Source organism: Balaenoptera ricei, chromosome 1 (genome assembly GCF_028023285.1).
Source record: "Balaenoptera ricei isolate mBalRic1 chromosome 1, mBalRic1.hap2, whole genome shotgun sequence".
In the NCBI taxonomy this organism is placed as follows: Eukaryota; Metazoa; Chordata; class Mammalia; order Artiodactyla; family Balaenopteridae; genus Balaenoptera; species Balaenoptera ricei.
The window spans coordinates 22,650,494-22,671,263 of NC_082639.1; the positions used below are offsets into that span (position 1 = coordinate 22,650,494).

Here is a 20,770-nt window from a genome sequence, read left to right on the forward strand (position 1 = left end):
GAAATTGAGACACAGATGTAGAGAGCAAACGTATGGACACCAAGGGGGGAAAGATGTGGGGGGGTGGGTGGTGGTTGTGTGATGAATTGGGAGATTGGGATTGACATGTATACACTAATATGTATAAAATGGATAACTAATAAGAACCTGCTGTATAAAAAAGGAAATAAAATAAAATTCAAAAAGTAAAAAAAAAAATACATGAACTTCAATTGGTTGTGACCACTGCATCTTTCCGCTCTGACTTTCCCTCCTTCCCACTTGTGTCCTCTGACCTTGAGTGGCTACAGGTATTTTTTATTCTTTTTTGTTTTTTTGGTGTTGTTTTGCATGATATATATTTTTTGTAATCAATAATTTTTTTATTGAAGTATAGTTGATTTACAATGTTGTGTTAATTTCTGCTACACAGCAAAGTGATTCAGTTATACATATCTTGATATATATTAATACATTCGTTTTTAAAATATTCTTTTCCATTATGGTTTATCATAAGATATTGAATATAGTTCTCCATTTTTTATTCTTAACTTTGCATTTTTTTTTAGAGAGGCCTCCAAATAATCTTTAGGCCCCAGAATCCTAGACCTGCCCACTGGGTCCTGAGTTTACCCAACTGTAAAGATAGAGTAAAGGCTGTGAAGGGTCTTTACAGGAGTAAAGATGATCTCTTTTAATCCTCTCAAAGGCACTGAGAGGAACACCACAACCCCCTGCCTCAGAGCTGACCCCCATGCACCCAAAGCAGCCCCCCTATGACAGGTTGAGCCCCTGGCGCAGGTCCCCTTGGGCAGCCTGGGCGGCTGGGCTCTACGCCACCCCAGCGGCTCTATGACCGCAAGGTGGCAGCATATACCATCTTTCCTTCTCCATGGAGCCTGCGCCTCCCAGATTCCTGGCCCCAAACAGCCAGAATCTTAGCCTTCCCACCAAACACCTCCATCGGCTCTTTCCTGCCCTCTCAGGAAACGGGGAGTGCTGCCTTCAAGTCCTGGCCTTGCCACTGACTGGCTGTGTGATCACAAGTAGATCACTTCACCTCTCCCAGATAAAATAGGGGGATCTCATGGGAACAGGTTAGTGAAGTACCTGTCAGATATATAAAAAGCCAATCATTGGCAACCACTGCTGTTTGAACAGGGGCTTCTGGAGATGGCACCTTCCCTGGCAAGGGGGTCTCCTGGCAGGATTGGCCCCCTCCCCACACTTTAGCAAAGCTGGGCAGCAGGGCCTTCAGAGACCTTCGGTGTTTATTGGGGGGCACCCTCTGTGCCCACACATGCATCCCTCCCTGGACTGGGGCATCTGACTCGGCTTTTTCTCCATCCCTACCAACCCCCATCTCTCCCTTGGAGGGGGCTCTGCAGCATCTTGCCCACCTTGATGTCATCCTGGGGATCTGCCCCAGGCTTCAAATGGATCCTCCTGGGGAGGGTTCCTTGAACCACTTCTCACCAATTCTCTCTCTCTCCACCTCAGATGCCCCCCAAGTGACTGCCACACCCCAGCCAGCACATGGCTGTCTCTATCTCAAAGCCTCTCTGGCTGGTCCCCAAATGTCAGTATCTGCCCTCTCCCCCACCACCTGCCCTGCTCTTTTTTTAAAACAAATATTTATTTATTTATTTGGCTGTGCCAGGTCTTAGCTGCGGCATGCAGGATCTTAGTTCACCGACCAGGGATCGAACCCAGGCCCCCTGCATTGGGAGTGCAGAGTCTTAGCCACTGGACCACCAAGAAAGTCCCACCTGCCCTGGTCTTAACCTGGCATTCAAGGCCTTCCACTATGTGGTCGCACAATTCACTCTGTGCTCCAAATATACCAGACCATTTTCTGTTCCCAAAGTACACCTTCACTATCTGACTTCCAGGCCTTTGTGCAGGCTGTCCCTCCCCCTGGAATGCCCTCTTCCATTTCCATATAGAAAATTCATCCTTAAAAGTCTAGCCGGAAGGTCACCTTTTCCAGGCAATCTTCCCTCATCCCTCAGATGGGATCCTTTTTCTTTTCTGGGCTCTGGGTATACAGTTGCTTTAGGGCCTTCATCACAGGAGGCCGTGAATCACAACAGAACGTCCATTATGTATGGAGAGCAACTTTCAGTTTACAAATGGCAATCCCGTCTAATACCCTAGAGTCATAATGTCCTGGAGTCACGAAAGTGAGGTAATGGCAGGATGAGTGCCATTACCTCATTTGACTGTTGAGGAGACAGGCTACGAGAGAAATATGACCGGCCAGGTCATACACCCGCCCTGTGAATGGTGGAGTCAGGATTCAAACCTGCAACAGATTCCAGCCACATCCCCTGCCTCAGGCCTGAGCTTCCCACTCTGTGTCCATCATTCCTTGTGACCTGGTCTTGTGACACCCTTCCCCAGTTAGACTGGGTACTGGTCAGTTTTGAATAATGTGTTCAATTAAGTTTTGTTGAAGGAACAGACGCTCCCATATCGGCCCTGCCCCATTCCCTGGCCTCATTATCACCCAACTCAAGACCCAATCAGGGCTGATGGCAGAGCCCAGGCTCTGGCAGGATAAGGAGTTGGCTGGAGGCCCAGGCAACGCAGGAGGAGGGGGAGACACAAACAGGTTCCTTCCCCCAAGCTTATCAGTCCCCCACAGGCCCCAGGCAAACTCGGTGCTCAGCCTGGGGAAGAGATCTGCCCCCCACCTGTAACCTTCACGCCTTCTATTAAGAGCTGTTGTGACCTTGTCTGTCGCTTCTGCTCTCAGACCCTCTTTAGAACACTTTTGGCTGTAAGGATTCAATGGGATCAAATGAGAGAATGCACATAAAATAATAGTGATCGCCTCCTCTGGAGGCCTCCCCCACAGGGATCATCTCAGGGAGCAGATTACTCCCTGAGTCAGGGGAGGGAGGTGGAGACTTCACAGGCAGGGGCAGTGGGGCAGGGGGCCAGAAGTCCAGGCAGTGACAGCACCCCCCCATCCCACCCCCCAACCCAGTGACTTTCACCCACACAAGTGCACAAGTCACCTCAACAAGAAACCCAGGCTGTCTAGGCAGAGAGGACCCTGGGCAGGGCAGACTTCTCTAGGGCCCCAGGGCCTGGTGGGAGGTGGGGCCAGGGTTGGGGGGGGACCAGTTTATATGACACAGAGAGAGACAAACACAGAGTCACACCCTCTGTGCAAACTCACCAACAAGGGCACACTGTCACACCCATAAATGCACCCCTCCCCCAATACACAGAGATGAGAGACACACACAAGGTCAAGATCACAAGCACACTCCCACATAGACGTCCCACGCACAAACTCAGAAACACAGAGGCCTCCCCCACTACACACGCATTCCCAGGCCCACACAGTTATCAGGCCAGGGCAGGCGTTGGCGTTGCTGAGTCACCCCCAGGCAGCTCCTGCCTAGCAGAGGAGGAGCCAAGTGCCAGCCCCAATCAGGGAGGGGGCGGGGCCTGCGGCAGCTCCTTAGAATAGCCTAGTCTGGGCCGCTGCGGGATTCTCTTCGCCCGGTTCCTTCGATTGAGGAGCAGAGAAGAGGGGGGCGTAGGGGGAGGAAACCCCTTTTGCCGAGGCTAAATCAAGGCATTCACAGCCTGCTTTCTCCCGGGTGAATGAATACATGTGGGAGCAATTAAAAACTAACATTGGATCCATTACTGGGTATTTGCTTATGTATTTTCATATACTCTCATTTAATTTTTGAAACAGCTCTATATGAAGTTGGGGCTATTATCAGTCCAGAGGGAAAGTGATTTGCCCAGAGGTACGAAGCTGGTAAGATGAAAAGCCTAGACTCGATTGCCTCCAAATCCCAGACTCGTAACCACTGGGCAATACCACCTGGTGGGCAGGTGAGAATGTGGACAAGTGAAAGGTGCCTCAGTAGGCTTGGGAACCTGGGTGTGTGCGTCAGCTTTCCCTGTGGGGTCCACTGAGCGAAGGACTGAAAGGGTCTCAAGTGTCCAGATTTCTGATTAAAGGAACTAGAGATTCTGTGGTGCATTGGAGCCTGTGCACCTTTATCAGAAAGCATCCCCCAGATCTAGGGGCTCAGACCCTTCTCTGCTAGACTGTGAGCCTCTTGAAGGCGGGGACCAGGGCCCTGAAAACTAAAACAAGACTTGGCTCAGAGGAGGCTTCAGTGAATTTGGGGGGTCAAACCATGAATTTATAACTTTGATATAACATTAACATCAATAATCATAATAAAGGCTAACACTTTTTGGATGCTTACCCTGAGACTGGCACTGTTCTTAGTACTTTACGTGGATTATTTCATTTAACGACACAGCTTGTAAGTAGCAGTGTTGGGTTCTGAGACTAAGGCAGTCTGATTCCAGAGTCCATCTAATAGGAAGACCACTGAAGTCATAGGAAGTCACTTGTCCTCAGTGAGCTTCAGTATGCTCCATTTGCCCCCAGAAGTGATTAGCTCTCCATGGCTCTCCAACCTGAAATACCCTATGATTTTATGATTCTTTGATTCCTCAACATGGAAGAGCGATTAGGTTTGTTCTCTGTGGGCAGGACTCCTAAAGGGCAGAGTTGGCCTTAATCTTAGGCAGAGCTTTTGAAGTCTCAGGACGTTTTTAAAATGAAGGAGGCCTGACTGGGAGGTGGTGAGCTTCCTGTCATTGGAAGTATGTGAGAACAGGTCTGAAATGAGGTAAAGAGGGGAGGGGACTTGGACCAGTGACTATGTAAGCCCCTTCCAGCGCTGATGGGATGGACAATCGGAGGGGGAAAGTCTCTGAGAAGAGTGGCAAGATGGGGATGAAGGGAGAACCCACATTTACTGAACGCCACCAACTGTGTGCCGGACCTGCCCTTGACACTTAACATATATCGCTAATTCTCAGGGAAACATTGTAAGATTTATAGTTGAGGAAATTCAGATTCAGAGAAGTGGCTCGCTCGAGGTCACACAGGTGGGACAGGTCACCAAGGGGTTCTCGCCAGGGTCACTTTCCTAGGGCCCCTATGACCAACTCCCTATCTCCCTTCTAGCCTTAAGGGTAGCACCACGTGGCAAATTGCACCATACTTTCGCCATATGACGTCAGACACCACACCAGCCAATCCAGCAGCTCTCTGCCCGACCCTCCCCAGACCCAAAGGGTCAGCACCCTGCCGCCCAGAGCTAGGCGTCCGGTCAGGCCGCACCTGCAGCCCCCGCCCCTTCCCGGTTGAGACGCTCGCTGTGCCTGGCTCTTTCCCCCACGCCGCCCCGCTGACTGGCAGTTGCCTGCGCCAATCAGAAGGCGCCCCGGGTCGGGGGCGGGGCCTCACGCCCGAGTTGCCCTGTCAGTGCAGGTGGAGGCCCCCGGCGGGGCAAAGTGGCAGGAACCTCTTAAAGGGCGAGAGTGGCGGAGGGCGACAACGCGGCCCGGCCCGGCCCAGCAGGTCTCCGCCCCATCCGGCCCAGGTGAGCCCGGACCTCCTGGGGGCGACCCCGGGAGGGACGGGGTGAGAGACGGATGGACCCACTCCCTAGGGACCGGGCCGTCCCGCGGGTGGGGAGAGATCTGGTCCTAGGGGTCGGGATCGGGGGCTCTAGGGGTCCCGGGTTCCAAGTTCCGAACTGGGGGTCCAGAGGGCCCTGGGAGTCTCGAAGTTCGGAGTGCGGGGAGGGGCAGGGGCGACAGGAAGGGGGTTCGAGAGCTCGCGTCCGGAGATGGACTCTTGGCGCTGGCGGTCCCAGCCGGTCCCGGGCTTGTCTGGGTCGGGGGTCCTGGGTTAGGTGCCGGCGGGCGTGTCTCTAAGGAGTGCTGCAGCCCAGCTCCCCCCCGACCCCGCAACCACGCCCTGTCGGGCCCCGAGTGCTCCTGCCGGGCCAGCTGCAGCGCCGGCTGAGCGGGCGGGCGGGCGGCGTGCAGCGGGAGGGGGCACCCGGGCCCAGGGCCCCGCGCCCCGCTCCGGCCCTTACGTAACTGACTTTGAGTTTCCGGACTGAGGGACCCGTGAGCTGGGGCGCTGGCTCTGCCCGCCAGGGTGGCTCTCCTGTCGCCGCCCTGGCCGCACACGCTGCCTTCCAGGCTTGGTCTAGGGGACTTCTCTCTGTCTCCAGTCGGCCGGGTCTCTCTGTCGTGCTCTGGTTCCTGCTTGCCCCCCGGTTCCCTGTGTCTCTCATCTCCTCTGTTGCCCAGTCTCTCCCTGTCCCTGTCCTCTGTCTTTCTCCGAGAGTTTTCTGCCCTCGCCTACACTTTCCTATCCTACCCCAAGAGAAACCCCACCTCTTTCGGGGTAGGATAGGACTTCTCCCCTCCAGCAAATTGAGGGCCGGGACTTGTCCAGACCGACCTCAGCCCAAGCTTGCCCCAGAAGGAGGGAGGGGAGGACTACCCCGTGGGACTGGGGGAGGTTACTCCGAGGCCCACAGCTTCTTCTGGGAGGGAGTGGCTGAATGTGACCCCCTTAAGTACCCGGATTGGGGCTGAAGGCAGACCCCTCTCTGCTTCTGGAGTCCTTTTCTCCAGGAGGAGGCTTGGGGAGAGCCTGACCTGGGCTTGGGCTTAGGGAAGCTGGGAGTCCCTGTGAGAACTGCCTGGTGTCAGGTCAGGGTAGCTGCTCAGCTACTGAAGGGAAGAGGGTAGGGCCGGGGAGGGGCCAGAGCACTGGCACAGAGCCCCTGAGGTTACTGCATGCTCCCAACTTCACCCCAGTTACAGGCCTGGGGACTGGCGTGGGCAGGCGATCAACAGGAGGAGGCCAGAGGACTTTTGCATGGAGGGTGGGGGAGGGTGGAGATAGAAGTGACAGACTCTCAGGTCTAAGGAGCACTTACTGGGATCACTCCCTGCCTTCAGATACCTGCTGCTGTCGGGTGCATGTAAACAAGGTGTTAATAGCAGCTATGAGGTGGTCATTGTTAATTCTGACTAGGAATGGGGGAGGAGAGACTTTGCAGAGGGGGTGGAAGTTTTGGGAAGAAGGGCATCCAGAAGCTGTAGGGAGCACAGAGGAGGGACAGAAGGGGACTTCTGGTACCCTGTAGGCTTTACATGCAGCAGAACTGGGTTTGAATCCTGCTCCTGCCACTTCCTTGCTATGTGACTTTGCATGAATCACTTCACCTCTCTGAGCCCCAGGTTCCTCCTTAGTCAGTAATCCAGATCTTACAGGCATTAGCAGAATCAAATGAGGCAAAGCGTGTGCAGTGACCAGAATGGTAACTGTTCTGGGAACAGGCCAACGGGGGTGTTTTAAGAAAGGAATAGAGTGAGGAAGCCCTGAGGTTTCCTCTGGGTATAGAGGAGAGACAGGCAGAGCCTGCCAGGTCCTAGCAATGTGGGATGCAGGTGGAATGCCTGGGTGTGTGGCTGACACGCATGTGTTTCCTGCTCAGCCCATCCCTGAACTGCCTAGACCAGGCTGGCCTCCCTCCTGAAGGCCCCAGGTGCCAATAGAAGCTCCCAGGCTGCCCCACTCCCTAGGTCAGTGGGGGTGGGGCCCCTGGCAGGGCAAGGCCAGCACCTCCTTTGCAGAGTGGACCCTGACAGGGAGCCTGGCTGACTCTGCTGGGCAGGAACCTCCCAACCTGGCTGGGAAGATGCTGATGCAGTACAGGCCTCTGGAGGCCCAGAGCTCTGCTGGCTGGAGTTGGGTACAGCTGATAGGACCTGAGACAGAAGCTGGCTGTGGTGGAAGTGAGGAAGGGAGATGCAGGGAGAGACCTCTGGAGGGGGAGCCTGAGCAGAGCTGTGGAGCCAAAGAGTAATTTCATGTGGTTATTCCCTAAGCCTTTCCTGAGCACCTACTGTGTGACATATATGGGTCAGCTGGCCAAAGAGCTGAATAGGATACCCATGAAAGACTCACCGTAGAGGTCATGGTGGCCTGAGATTTGTTGGGGATTTGCAGAGTGGACCTTTATGATAGTCCCCTGGGGGATGGGGCATTCAGAATTTCCCCAGGGCCTAAGATTCTGATGTTTATTAATGGGGCAGGATTCCACTCCCTGATAGTCTGTGGGCAGTCACTTTTCTCCCTGGGTCTCAGTTTCTCTTTCTGTGAAATGAGAAGGGCAGATGAGCCTAGAGTCTCTAAGGATCTTCCGGTGCCCGTTACTACAGCCTCCGGGACCTGGTTTGGGACTACCCTCACCCCACATGAGGGGAGGGGGAGAGAATGGGGCAAGGGCAAGGTTGAGTGTGATGGGCCCCCAGGTCCTGTTCTTGGCCTGTGTTCTCGAATCACAGTTGGAACTGCAGCCTCTCGAGCACTTACTGTGCATGGCACTCTGTGCCTAGCCTTTAATATGCAACATTACGTATTCCTCATAATTCTTACATCCCCGTGAGGGAATAGGTATTATCCCTATTTCACAGGAGTTCAGGGAGTGAATTGACTTGACCAAAGTCACACAGCTAAGAAGTGGCTGGGCTGGGATTCTAAGCCAGGTCTGTCTGCCTCCAAAGCCTAGACTCAGCTTAAAGGGGGAGACTCCACCCCGTAGGTACTGAGGTGCCCACATTGCTTCGCCCTTACCTGCAGAACCTGCCTGACCCCTGCTGGGTGAGCTCAGAGCTCTGGGATGTTCAGGCTGGGGAGGTGGGGGACAGGCTCTGTGGGTGCCCACTGGTTCCAGTGAGGGGGGAAAGAAGCAGGAGCAACTTGGGGGTCAGGGCCTCACAGGGAGTTTCTCCAGAGGGCCAGCCCCACCTGCCTATGCTCAGTGCAAGAGCTGGGCACTGAAAGGCAACCCTGGGTATGCGGCCAATTTGGACCTCAGTTTCTCCATCTGTAAAGCATGGGTTTAGAGTAGCTGAGTACAGACATTCCTTGGCCTGTGGGTGAGAGGCTGAGGTTGGCAATGGGGTCAAGGGTTAGAGGAGGGGTCGGGTAGTAGTGGCTGAGCCTGCGGAGGGAGAGTTTGGGTCAGGAACAGCTTGGATCCTGGGCTGGCTGTTTGACAACAACTATTTTAGATAAAGGGACTGAGGTTGGAGAGGTTCAAAGGCTTGTCTGGGGCTGGACAGCTAGTATGGCAGAGACTGAAGGGCAAAATGGAAGGGAAGACCTGGAGAACAAAATCCAGGCAGATGCCAGTTGGAATCCTGGCTTGACCACTTAACTAGTCTTGGAGATGTGAAGTGAGCGGCCAAGAACACACAGAGAGGAGTCCCTTCACCTCACTGTCCTCATCTGTAAAATGGGAATAGTAATAATTTTGCCTTTGTCCACTTCCTGGGTTATTGTGAAGGTCAAAGGAGATGAGGCATTTGTGGAATCAGGTGAGAATGTGGGTGCTGGTTATTTTTCAGTCCAAAGCTGCACTTCTGGGTGTGTGTTTGTGGGGAGGGAGCATTTCTGACAGCAACTCTGCTGAGATGCTTTACCCTGGGGTGATGCACTGGAGAACAACCCTAAGAATGTCACCACTATTTATTGAGTAATTTGTTACCATGCACCAGGCACTGGGCTCAGAGCTTCACCTCTCATTGTCTCCTTTAGTCTCTACCTTCTCAGGTAGATGGTGGCCTGACCCACACCAGATCTCTCTGAAACCCATGCCTACAGCTCCCTGTGATAACAGTAGCTAACATTTATGAAGTTTGCTGTGTTACTGTGTGCCAAGCATTGTTCAAAATTTTTTACATATATTAATTTACTTAATCTTCACAACAACCCTGGATGTGGGTACTAATACTTTCCGCACTTTACAGATGAAAATCTGAGACACAGAGGAGTTAAGAAATAGGCCCAATGTCACCAAGCTAGTACATGGTAGAGCCAGGGTATGAACCCAAGTTCTTAAGTCTCCTCCTTGAAGCACTCATCACAGTTGTATTTCGGTTATTATTTATAAGATTGCTTCCTCACTGACTGTAGGTTCCATGAGGGCAGGGACCAACACCTGGCACACAGTAGGTACTCAGCTAATGTTTGTCCGCAGGGATCCTGCTGCCTCCAGTGGGCTGGGCCCATGGAGACCCGATGAGCTCAGGGTAGATTATCAGACTGTCAGACTGCTGACTAAGAGGGTATCTGCCCCAAAGGGCCCCAGAGGCAGAGGGAAGGGCAGGGTTCCCCCCCGGGCCCAGGCTCAGGCCAAAGAGGGGCCCCAAAGACTTTGTTTGTTGGCTGTGCTTGTATCTCACTGCTGTCCTTTGCTTCCATGTGCCACTGCGGCGATGACTCCACGGCTTCTCCCCTGACGGCTGCGTGACCCCATGGCTGCTTCTGGGTGAGTACTGGTTTGGCTAAGTAACTGCCACATGGGCTTTATTCTAATGCGCGTCCTGTGGCTCTGAGGCACTGGGAGGTGTAAAGGGAGGCCCGAGGTGGGGGAGGAAGAGCTGAGCGAAGATCCTAACTCTGAAGGTAGGATCGTATCACAACCAGCTGACTTCTTTCCAGACTCCTGACACACTGATGCAGTGATTTTTGCGTCTGGTTTTAGCCACTGATGGGTGGCTCTTTGCGTCTCCGTTTGCATCTGTAAAGTGGGAATGTTAACACCTACCTGACACAAGTATGTTTATTCTTTTATTCTCGTAAGCCCCACGAGGGCCAGGGCCCGGATGTTTGTTCACCTGTGCACTGCTGTATCCCAGCACTGAGGATAGAGTGGCTCGTAGTAGGTATGCAATGAATATTTCCAAATGAAAGAAAATATTAATTCAGCATCACTATGCACCCATCATTGTGCTTTGTATTGGATTAAATGGCTAATGCATATGAAGTGCCCAGCCTTATAGGGGCTCAGTGAGCATGAGTCCCCTCTTTGCTCCCAAGATTGTGCATTCCTTGGGGGCCAGGTCTCTGTTAAGTGAGCTCTGGGTCCTCTGAACTGAGTGTAGGGTCAAGTACCAAGCAGGCATCAGTCAGCAGAGAGAGGGGCCTAGGCAGCGAGACTCAGGGCCTCTGCTTAGGCCTGGGGAAGGAGTAGCAGAGCCTCTGGATTTCATCAGAAGGGTGGGGTGGCTGGGGAGGTCTGGGGCTGAAGGAGGGAGGGATGAGGAGGGACTCTGCCTCCTAGGACTGCCACTTTCCTAGCTGTGTGATCTTGGATAAGTCACTAACCTCTTTGAGTCTTGGAGACCTCATCTGCGACATGCATATCATAGCACTTGCCCCACACGGGCGTGGGAAGGAGCCAGTGAGAAGTGAGGGGTACAGGGCCCTGCTTGGTAACTGTTGGTTTTCTCCCAGGCCTGGGCTCATTCTGGGAGAGGACTAAGTAAAGTGTTCCTCTTTTTGGTTCCTTTCTCCTACTTTTAACTTCCCACCTGGGTGGAACTAGAATCTAGGAGTCAGGAACCCCAGACTCCCCAGCAGGCTGGCCAGGGCCCAGGGATAAGGGCTGGCTTCTGCCCAGTGTGGAAGTAGCTGAGTGGAGGTCCCAGCTCTGCCATTTTTTGCTGTGTGACTTGGTTCAGTAAACCACCTTCTCTGGGCCTCAGTTACCTCACCTGTAAAATAGGGTTAATAAAGCATACGTCCCTTGAAGGATTATTCAGTGAGCAAATGGGTGGAGTAGGAATCATCATCACTATTACTATTTGGCCCTGGCTGAGGAGGCTCCAGGGAGGGCCCTGGAGAATTGCATCCCACCTTGGCCGGCGGATCCTGAGACTCTAATCATCATATGTACTATTGCCACTTATTGGATATTTTTCATATGCTGGGCTGGTTGTTATATGTTATTTTAGACACATTATCTCATCTAGTCCTCCCAGTGACCCTATGAGGTAGGCATTATGGCCTCAACTTTATGGATGAGGGAATTGGTGCAGAGTAAATCAAGTGAGTTACCCAGAGTCACATAGTTACTTAGGGGTGGAGCTGGGGTTCAGACCCAAGTCTGCTCACCCCAAGGCCACAATTATTAGTGTGAAATCCTCTTACTTCCCCAAAGGAGGCAGAGGCTGGGTCGGAGTCTTCTCTGTCCATCTCCATTGCCCAGCACAGTATTGGTGGGGGCTGCTGGGCTGTTTGCTGAATATATAGATACACACACACACTCACACACGTGTGCGCACACACACACACGTGCGCACGCACACACACGCACACACACACACACACACACACGCACAGTACCCCCACCCAGCTTGGTGCTCCAAGAGTTTTGAAGAAAGGAGAGAACAGAAAGCAGGAGAAGGCCTGCCAGTGTAGCTGTTGAGAGTCAGACAGACCTGGCTTTGAATTCTGCGTCTATCACTTACTAGTTGTGTGACCTTGGGCAAGACATTTAACCTCGTAGAGACTTAGTTTGCTTATCTGTAAAATGGGGATAAAAAAAGAAACTACCTTCCTCTTAAGAGTTCTTATGAGGATTAAATAATGCACGTAAGGCACACGGTGAGTACTCAATGATAGTAATTATTGTTATTACAGTTATAGTTATAAGTATTATTTTGGGATTACAAAGATATCCCTCTTGAGACAGTGGAGACCAGGCCTGGGAGGAACCCGCTGGGGACAGGCAGGTAGTAACCAATCTAACAGGTTCTGAAAGTCACCTGCATGTAGGGAGGGAGGAGGCCTCTTGGAAGTAGGAATGTACCTCCCTTTCCTAGCCATCTGCTTTCATTCATACCCAATCTGTGCCAGGCCCTGTGCTGGGCATGAGGCACAGAGGTGAATCTGTGTCATCTCTGCCCCCACTGCCTCCTCGCCTGGGAGCTCAGAGTCTGGTTGGGGAGGAGGACACAGAAACTACCAACTCCACCTTTGATTGAAGCACTAAAGTGTGAACTGTGAACATCTCCTCAGGCAAAGACCAGGAGAAAGGGCATTCCTAGTGGAAGGAACTGCTTTGCCAAGGTACTGAGCCGTGACCTGCACTTGGGGGGATGCGGCTGGAGAGACAGGCTCAGGGGAGTTAGGGGACTTGGCCCAGAGGCCATGGGGGACCATTGGCTGTGAAGCAGGGGAATGGCGTGGCCAGGCTTGTATTTCGGGAGGATCACCTTGTGCGGAGGACAGACAGGAGGGAAGGGGCAGGGGCAACTCTCCAGGTGAGTGATGCTGAGGTATGGGGCCTGGGACTGAGCCACGGGATGGGGAGCAGCGGGGGGTTGTGAGCTCTGTCCAGGAGGCAGAGCCAGCAAGGCGAGCTAGACTGCAGTGGGCAGGCAGGAGGGGGAAGAGGTGAGAGTGAGGTCTTAGGTCTGGGGGTGATGGGGCCTGCTGGGGTCTCTGGCTGAGGGACACAGCTGGGTCGGGGGGTAAAAGCCACTTGTCTGCTCCTTGCCACCTTCTGCCTCAGTTCCCCCAGGGCCCATGCCCGCTACTTCTGCCTTGGGGGTCCCTCGTGGTGAACCTGGCAGGTCTAGCAGGGAAGAGAGCTCTTTGGGGTGGAGGCCGGACAGGGGCTGTGAGGTGCAGACAAGCCTTGGGTTCTAGCCCTGCCAGTGTCACTGAATGTCTGTGTGGCCCCTGGAAGTCACTCCCTCTCTTGCCCTGTGGTCCTCGCCTTGAGAGAGAGGATAAGAAAACCTGTTTTGCCTGCCTCAAAGGCTCAGTGATAAAATACAAGTATAGACAACATACATCTATTGAGCATGGACTGTGTACTAGGTTCTGGGGGCACAAAGGTAACTCAGAGGGGGTTCTTACCCTTCAGGAAGCATGAAGCACTTCGGAGCGAGCCCAGCAGGTGCTTAACTCTAGTCCTCAGGGGAAGAGATAGCTAAGCTGGGACTTGAAGGACGAATAAGAGTTCTCTAGGTGGGCAGTGGAGGGAACAGATTTCTAGGCATAGGCAACAGCGTGTGTGAAGGCTTGAACGTACACAATGTGCTTGGGTCCTAAGTACGTAGTTTGGTATGTCCGGAGCAAAAAGGGAGAGGTAGGTGGTGATGGGAGGTGAGGCTGGACAGGGAAGCAGACCTAGATCACGCAGGGCTTTGGAGATGGTCACTTTGGAGATGATCGCTTGCTACTCTCTCCTTCCTGCATCTTCATAACTGCCTGCTCCCCTCATAGAGACTGCCAGGGCCCTTTCCACCCTCCTCTTCTCCCATCCCCCCTCCTTCCCTCCTTGTCCCTTCTTACCCCCACTCTAGTCACACCCAGTGGCTGCCTCTCTCAGGAGTTAACAACCTGGGTTCCCTGCTGGCTCTGCCACTTATAAGTTGTGTGGCCTTTGGTCATTTGCCCTCTCTGAACCTCAGTTTCCACCTCAGTAAAATGGGGACAGCAGCCTTCCTCACAGGGAAGGGCGGAGGCTTCAATGAGGTAATCCCCACAAATGGCCTTGTACAGTGTCTGAATGTAATGGGCACCCATCAAAAGCAACTCTACTTAAATCATCATGTTTTGGACTTCTCGGTCTCTCTGGTCCCACCCACTGCTTCCCCTGCCTCTCCTGGCAGTGAGCTCTGGCCAACAAAGGAAGGAAAGGATTAAGAAACAAGCCCAAATCTCCAGAGGGGTCCTGGCCCACTGCCGAGCTTGCTCCCTCCTACCCCTTGCCCCCCCTTGGCCTCAGGCCCAAGGACGCTCAGTCTTGAGGGCAGGGCTCTCCCCAACTCCCCACCCTAGAGGCCCCTCCTGGGCTAGAGGCCAAAGCCAGCAGCAGAGTGATGTCCTGTATCTGTGGGAGGCCCCATAGTCTGGGCAGAACTGGATCCCTGAGCCTCTTGGATTTTACGGCAAAGGCTGGTGACCAAGTCCCTTTTGGCACAGATGCAGGAACCTCAGATCAGAGCAGGTGGCTGATGGCGCAAGGTCATGCAGCAGGAACCTAGGTCTCCGGACCCTTTTTGTACTACCCTGTGAATGGTTGGGATGATGGCTATCATTTCACCTCCCTGAGCCTCAGTTTCCTCTGCTGTAGAATGGGGCTGATTTTACTGTGAGGATTGGCAATAATGTAGATAAAGCACTTAGTCCAGGGTCCAGCACTGTGAGGCCTCAGTGGTAGGTAGCAACTGTTACTGCTGTTATAACTGCTGCCTCTGAGAACCTTCTTCTGTCCTACCTCTTCCCAGTCTAGGAACCTGGAATATTTGATACAGTTTCTTGTTGAACAGATGACACCCAATAAACTGGTTTTAAAGCCAGAGGCTCAGCATATTTTGCCCCCTCTCCCCCACCTCCCCCTTCCTGGTTGGCTAGAACACTCTATCCTCACCCTTGGCCTGATTTTGGCCTCTGCCCCTTGCCCATCTCTGCCCTCCTGGCACCAAGCCTGCATGATCTCTCTTCCAGGAGCCACATGAGGACAGAGTTTCCCTTCCGCAGCCTCCTCTGATCAAATGCCACTGCAAGTGCTTTGAAAAGCAGAGTCAGAAGGGTCTTGCATTACCCAGGCCTCAGCTGATTTTACTGTGGAGACAGTTGAGGGCTGAGGGGACAGAGGTGGACTCTTGAGTTCCCTGGAACTGCCCTCAGGCAGCTAAGACGACACTAAGACTTTTGCAGAGGCCGTGAAATAGGCCTAGAAGGGCAAACCTGGTCCACAGCCCCAAATGTGGAAGAGTAGAAGGACCACCAGACTGGGGGCTGGAGGGCTGCGGCCCTCACCCAGCTCTTCCTGACCTCTCTGAGCCTCTGTTTTCTGTTTTCTAAAAGGATGGGGATGGATTGATGTCAGAGGTTTCTACTAACATTACAGGATTAAAAGAAGGGCCAACAGAGCTCAGTTTAAATCGCAGTTTCATCACTGACCAGCTGTGGGACCTCTAGCAAGTTGTTCTACCTCAGTGAGCTTTACTTTTCTCACTTACAAAATGGGAAAAATATTAGCACCTTCTCATAGGTACTTAAGGGATAAATTAGATAATTCAGGTAGAGTACTCCATCCATAGCTGGCACACTGGAATTATTGTTGTTGTTATTCTTAGATTAGCAGAGACAAGAAGAAATCAGCCAAGGCCAGTTAGGAAGCAGTTCACGGAGAAGGCAGGGCTTGAGAATGTGCAGGATTCATCTGTTCATTCATTCACTCAACACATACTTATTTAGGATTTGCACAGACAGGGCATAGAGAAGAAGAGCAGGGAGGCCGGAGAAAGCTGGAGGCAAGCAGACCTGCCTATTCTAGATGTGTGATGTGGGATCATTACTTCTCTTCTGTGGGTCTCATTCCCTCAACTGTAAAGTGGTGAGAAAAGTGAGCATAATCCTTACCTCCAGAATTGTCCTAAGATGTAAGAGAGTTCAGGTACACAGTGGGTGATCAGTCTGTCTGATGCCTTTTCTCTCCCAGCTCTGTTAATGACTAGAGGTATGATCTCAGGCAGCAAGTCCTTGAATCCACCAGCCACACTTCCACCCCAGGGCCTTTGCACTTGCTGGTCCTTCGACCTGGAACACTTACCCCCAGATCCTTTCATGACTTGTTCTCTCATCTCTTTAATTTTTTTTGGTTACACGTCACCTGCTCAGTAAGGCCTTTCCTGACTACTCTATTTAACAGTGTGGCACTACAACACCAACACTCCCTATCCTCCCTCCTGGCTTATTTTTCTCCACAGCACTTATCACTTTTTGACATACAATATTTTCTAGAATATTTGCTTATTGTTTGACTCCCCCCACTGGAATGTAAGCTCAGTGACGATGGTAATATTTGTCTTTCTTGTTCAATGTTATATCCCTTGTACCTAGAAGAGTGTGTGGTTCATAGTAGGTGCTCAGTAAATATTTGTGGAGTGAATTAATGAATAAATGAAGCCTCTTCTCTCTGGGTCTAGCACTATTGAGCGCGCGCACACACACACACACACACACACACACACACACACACACACACACACTAGATTCTCAATAAATAATTGTATGAGTGGTCGTCATCTCCATCTGCCAGATAATACCTTGGTTGGGTCAACCCTGAAGCCCTTTAGCTTCTGACATTTTCTGCCAGGGCATCAGTTTCAGCTGGAGTGCCCAAATCTTTTGTTCCTGAGTCTGAGCTATGCAGAATTTCTAGTTGGGACTCTTTGGCTGTTGGGCCCACATGGTTATTATGTCATTACTGGTAATTAGCACTTAGGCCCAGAGGATTGAGCTTTTTGTTTTTCAGCAGAAATCACAGCAAAGAGCTGTGCTAGCCAGCAGGGGCCCAGGCCTGGAGTGGCTTCCTGTATAACTACCCCCTTCCCAGCTATGGGTCCATGGCTTAGGAAGACCAAGACAGAGGTGCCCAAAGCTAGGGGCACCTGCATACCAGCTCAATCGCTGTCTTCCCCAGGCAGTATTCTGCAAAGTTTCTTCTCCCCCACATGCTTGGCTCTCCATGCCTAGCCTGGTTTAGAGGGGGGTCCCCATGCCTCTGGGGGAGGTATAGTTCCCAAAGGTCCAGCTCACAGGGCCATTTTCTGGTGCCCAGGATTCAGGTATTATGGGTGGAGGAAATAACCCTATGTTTAAGGCTCAGGAGCCTGGGTTCAATTCCCTGCTTAGCTGCTGAGTTGTTGGGTCCCCGTAGGCACATCAGTACCTTTTGCTGGGCCTCAGCTTTCTCATTTGTCAAACAGAGGTAAAGAGATAGACACCTGCTTGGCTTCACCAGGAAAGAAAGGCAGGATAGTGTAGTGGGCAAGGATAGGGTTCTGGAGTCAGACACACTTGGTTTCCCCACTGTACCCCTTCTTAGCTGTGTGACATTGGGCAAATTGCTTCACCTCTCTGACTTCAGGTCCCAAAGCTAAAGAATGGGGTTAAAATAGTACCCACTCCATAGGGTTGTTGTGACAACTAAATAAGGGAATGCAGGTAAAGGATCTAGGCACACAGAGAGTACTCTTTATGCTGGTATTATTATAATGACCATTACCCGAATGCAGGCAATCTGTAAACTGTAAGACGGTACTAGCAATAAAGCCAGGCAGATGTGGGTTTGAATCCTAACTCTGACTCTGACTAGCTGGGTGATCTTGGGTAAGTTTTTCACTTCTCCGAGATTCTATTTCCTCATCTGTAAAATGGGAATTAGAGTCATACCGTGTTCAAGGGGCTGTTGTAAAGGTTCAGTGACGTGTTGCATGAAGAGTACTTGGTACAATGGCTAGCAGATGTCATCCCCATTTTATAGATAAGGAAGAGAGAAGTAGTGACTCGCCTGAACTCACATAGCATCTCAGTGGTGGAGCTTTGATTTGAACCTCGGTCTGCTTACCTTAAAAGCCCCCAATCCTTTTATCTCTTCTTGCCATCACATGAATATGGGATGATGATGAAGGTGTTTGTTCTTGGTGCTACTGGTCTCATCTCATTCATCCCGTGATCCCCAGTGCCTACACATAAGAGGTGCTCAATAATGTCTGCTGGATGAAGAAAGGGGGGACTAGCATGTCCTCAGTTCCAGGGAGGCTTTTGCCTTGGGATTGAGGATTTTTTTCTGCTTGGTTGACAGCAGAATAAAAATAAACAATAAAAATCATACTTAGCACAGGTGTGGGCTTGTAATCTGAAGAACCCTTTGCACCTCCCACATAATTGATCCTTCTTGCAACCCCGTGTGATATCCTGGGTGGGTACCTCTATTTGATTGGTGTGGAAATGGGAGCCCAGAGAGGGTGTAATGGATGAAAATTTGTGTCCCGCCCAAAATTCACATTGAAGCCTTAATCCCAATGTGATGGTATTTGGAGATGGGGCCTTTGGGAGGTGATTAGGATTAGATGAGGTCATGAGGGAGGGGCCCTCATGATGGGATTAGTGTCCTTATGAGAAGGGATATCAGTGAGCTCCCCCTCTCTCTGCCATGTGAGGACATGAGAAGAGGTGGCTGTCTGCAAGCCAGGAAGAGAGCCCTCACCAGAATCTGACCAGGGTGTCACCCTGATCTTGGACTTCCAGCCTCCAGAACTGTGAGAATATAAGTTTCTGTTGCTTAAGCCACCCAGTCTATGGCATTTTGTTAAGCAGACCGAGCTGACTAAGAGAGAGGGTAAGTGACTTGCCCACAGTCACACAGTGAACTTACTGCAGAGCTGAGGCTGGACTTATTTGTAGTCATTTCTCTCTTTTTTCCCCATGGAAAAACTCCCAGTCACTGGAAGGCTTAGAAATGGAGACTAGCTAAATGCTAGACAGACAGCTCAGGAACTGTCCTGCCACAGCAGCTTTGGAGGATCTTAGGGCAAGTCAAACCTGGCCATTTCTGGGTACCCAGTCTCCTCCTGCTTCCCCATAGCTCCTCCTCTGCCCTCTCCCAGGGGAGGGTTGGGCCAGGCTGACTTTAGCAGGTTTAGAAGGGGCTCAGCTAGCTGGTGGCACTGAGCCTGTTCCCATGTTTCTTGGGAAACCCTCTGGGCCTAGAGGGTTCCCTGCCTGAGGGATAGAGAATTAGTGGGTTAAGCTTGAGTGAGCTGGAGGCTTGGCTGGATCAGGGACATTAGGTATACTCCAGCTGGTGAGAGAAGGGGGTTGGGGAGGGTCATGGGAGGTCAGATTCTTGGGTCCCTCCTTGAATGTCCCAGGGCTCCAATCAGAAGCAGCCACAACAGCCTTTCCCTGGGGTCTCGGGACAGATGTTGATGTTGTTCTTTCATCTCATTTCCAAAGTGCTTTCCTGAGAGTGATATGAAAGCAGTGTGGAGCAGAGGACAGTGGTAGCAGATGGACTTTGTTTAAACTGTGTGACATTGGGCAAATCACCTAATGTTTCTAGACTGTAGTTTCTTCAACTGCAATTGAGGCTGATAACACTTTGCAGGGTTGCTATGCGGCTAAGTGCATTAATGCATATAAAGTACTCAGTACGTGCCAGGCACGTAGTAAATATCTAATAAATGTAGTGGTCATTATTTTTAATAATAACTTATCTCTAAGGTCCCTCCCGGCTCAGACAGTCCTAGGTTATATGGCTGTACAATTTAGCCTGGCCTCCAGCTTTGGACGAGAAATGTAGCTGCACTTAGAAGAAGGCAGTGAACAGAATCTGGAGTAGGGGTCAGAAAACTTAGGTTCAAGTTTGGGCTCTGCCGCCCCTGTGCTATGTGACCTCAGGCAAGTCTCTTCCAGTTTCTGAACCCATTTCCCAATATGTTTAAAAGCAGCTTGGGCTTGATGATCTCTAAGGGCCTATCCAGTTCTAATATTTTGTGAATCTAGAGGCCTAAAGCAATACCTTACTAAACGGTCCACTGGGTCCTCTTTTACAATTTCGACTTTCTTCCCTTCTGCCCCTTGTTTCTTGGAGTGTCTTCACAGCAGAAAGGACATAACTTGCCAAATCCAATATATGGATTTTAATCATACTTAGCTGTTTTTGCTTTTACTGTGCACAGGGAACTCTTTAAAACAGAGCTTAATGCAATTTTTGTAAGCAAAGTGCATTCTATCAAAGAGGTCAAAACATGCTCTTGTGTTTTCACATGTGAAAGAGTATTCATTCATGGTATTGTCTTTCATTGCATCTGCTGATTTCTTTTGCTTTTATCTCAAAAAATGACCAGCACAGGCAGCTGTGTATGTTATAATTAAAAAATATATGCTGCAGTCAGTGTGTTCTAAAAAATAATCATGGGTATGATTTAGATAAAAGGATATTTGTCAAGTATATGAGACAGAAAAATGGGGAAAAAAAGGGAAAGAAAAAGAAATAAAAAGAGAGAAAAATGGGAAATAACCTAAATGTCTAATAACATTTAGGTTTAATTAAATTATGGTACATCCACTTGAGGGCACTGTGGATGCCATAATATATTGTTAGGAGAAAAAAGTTGGTTCTGAAACAATATGATCTAAAATTTAAAAAAGCATTAGGCTGAACCATATGCAATTGCTGATACTTGACCATTTTAACCTATAAAATCAGCAATTTCATATGTCTTAATATATATAAACAAAAAAGTATATCTGTCAGGAGAGGTACTAGAA

The 20,770-nt window shown here is 51.0% G+C and overlaps 1 protein-coding gene across 2 annotated transcripts in view; it reads left to right on the forward strand.

Moving 5' to 3' along the window:
* Positions 1 to 5,213: 5,213 nt before the first annotated feature.
* EPB41 (erythrocyte membrane protein band 4.1) overlaps positions 5,214 to 20,770 on the forward strand; it is a 202,403-nt gene continuing 186,846 nt past the window's right edge. The window contains exon 1 of one of the 2 annotated variants that reach the window (XM_059917090.1): positions 5,214 to 5,414. The gene's annotated coding sequence lies outside the window, so the exon portion shown is untranslated. Of the gene's footprint in view, positions 5,415 to 10,563; positions 10,573 to 20,770 lie in introns of those variants that run through there. The other variant, XM_059917026.1, reaches the window with a different exon arrangement.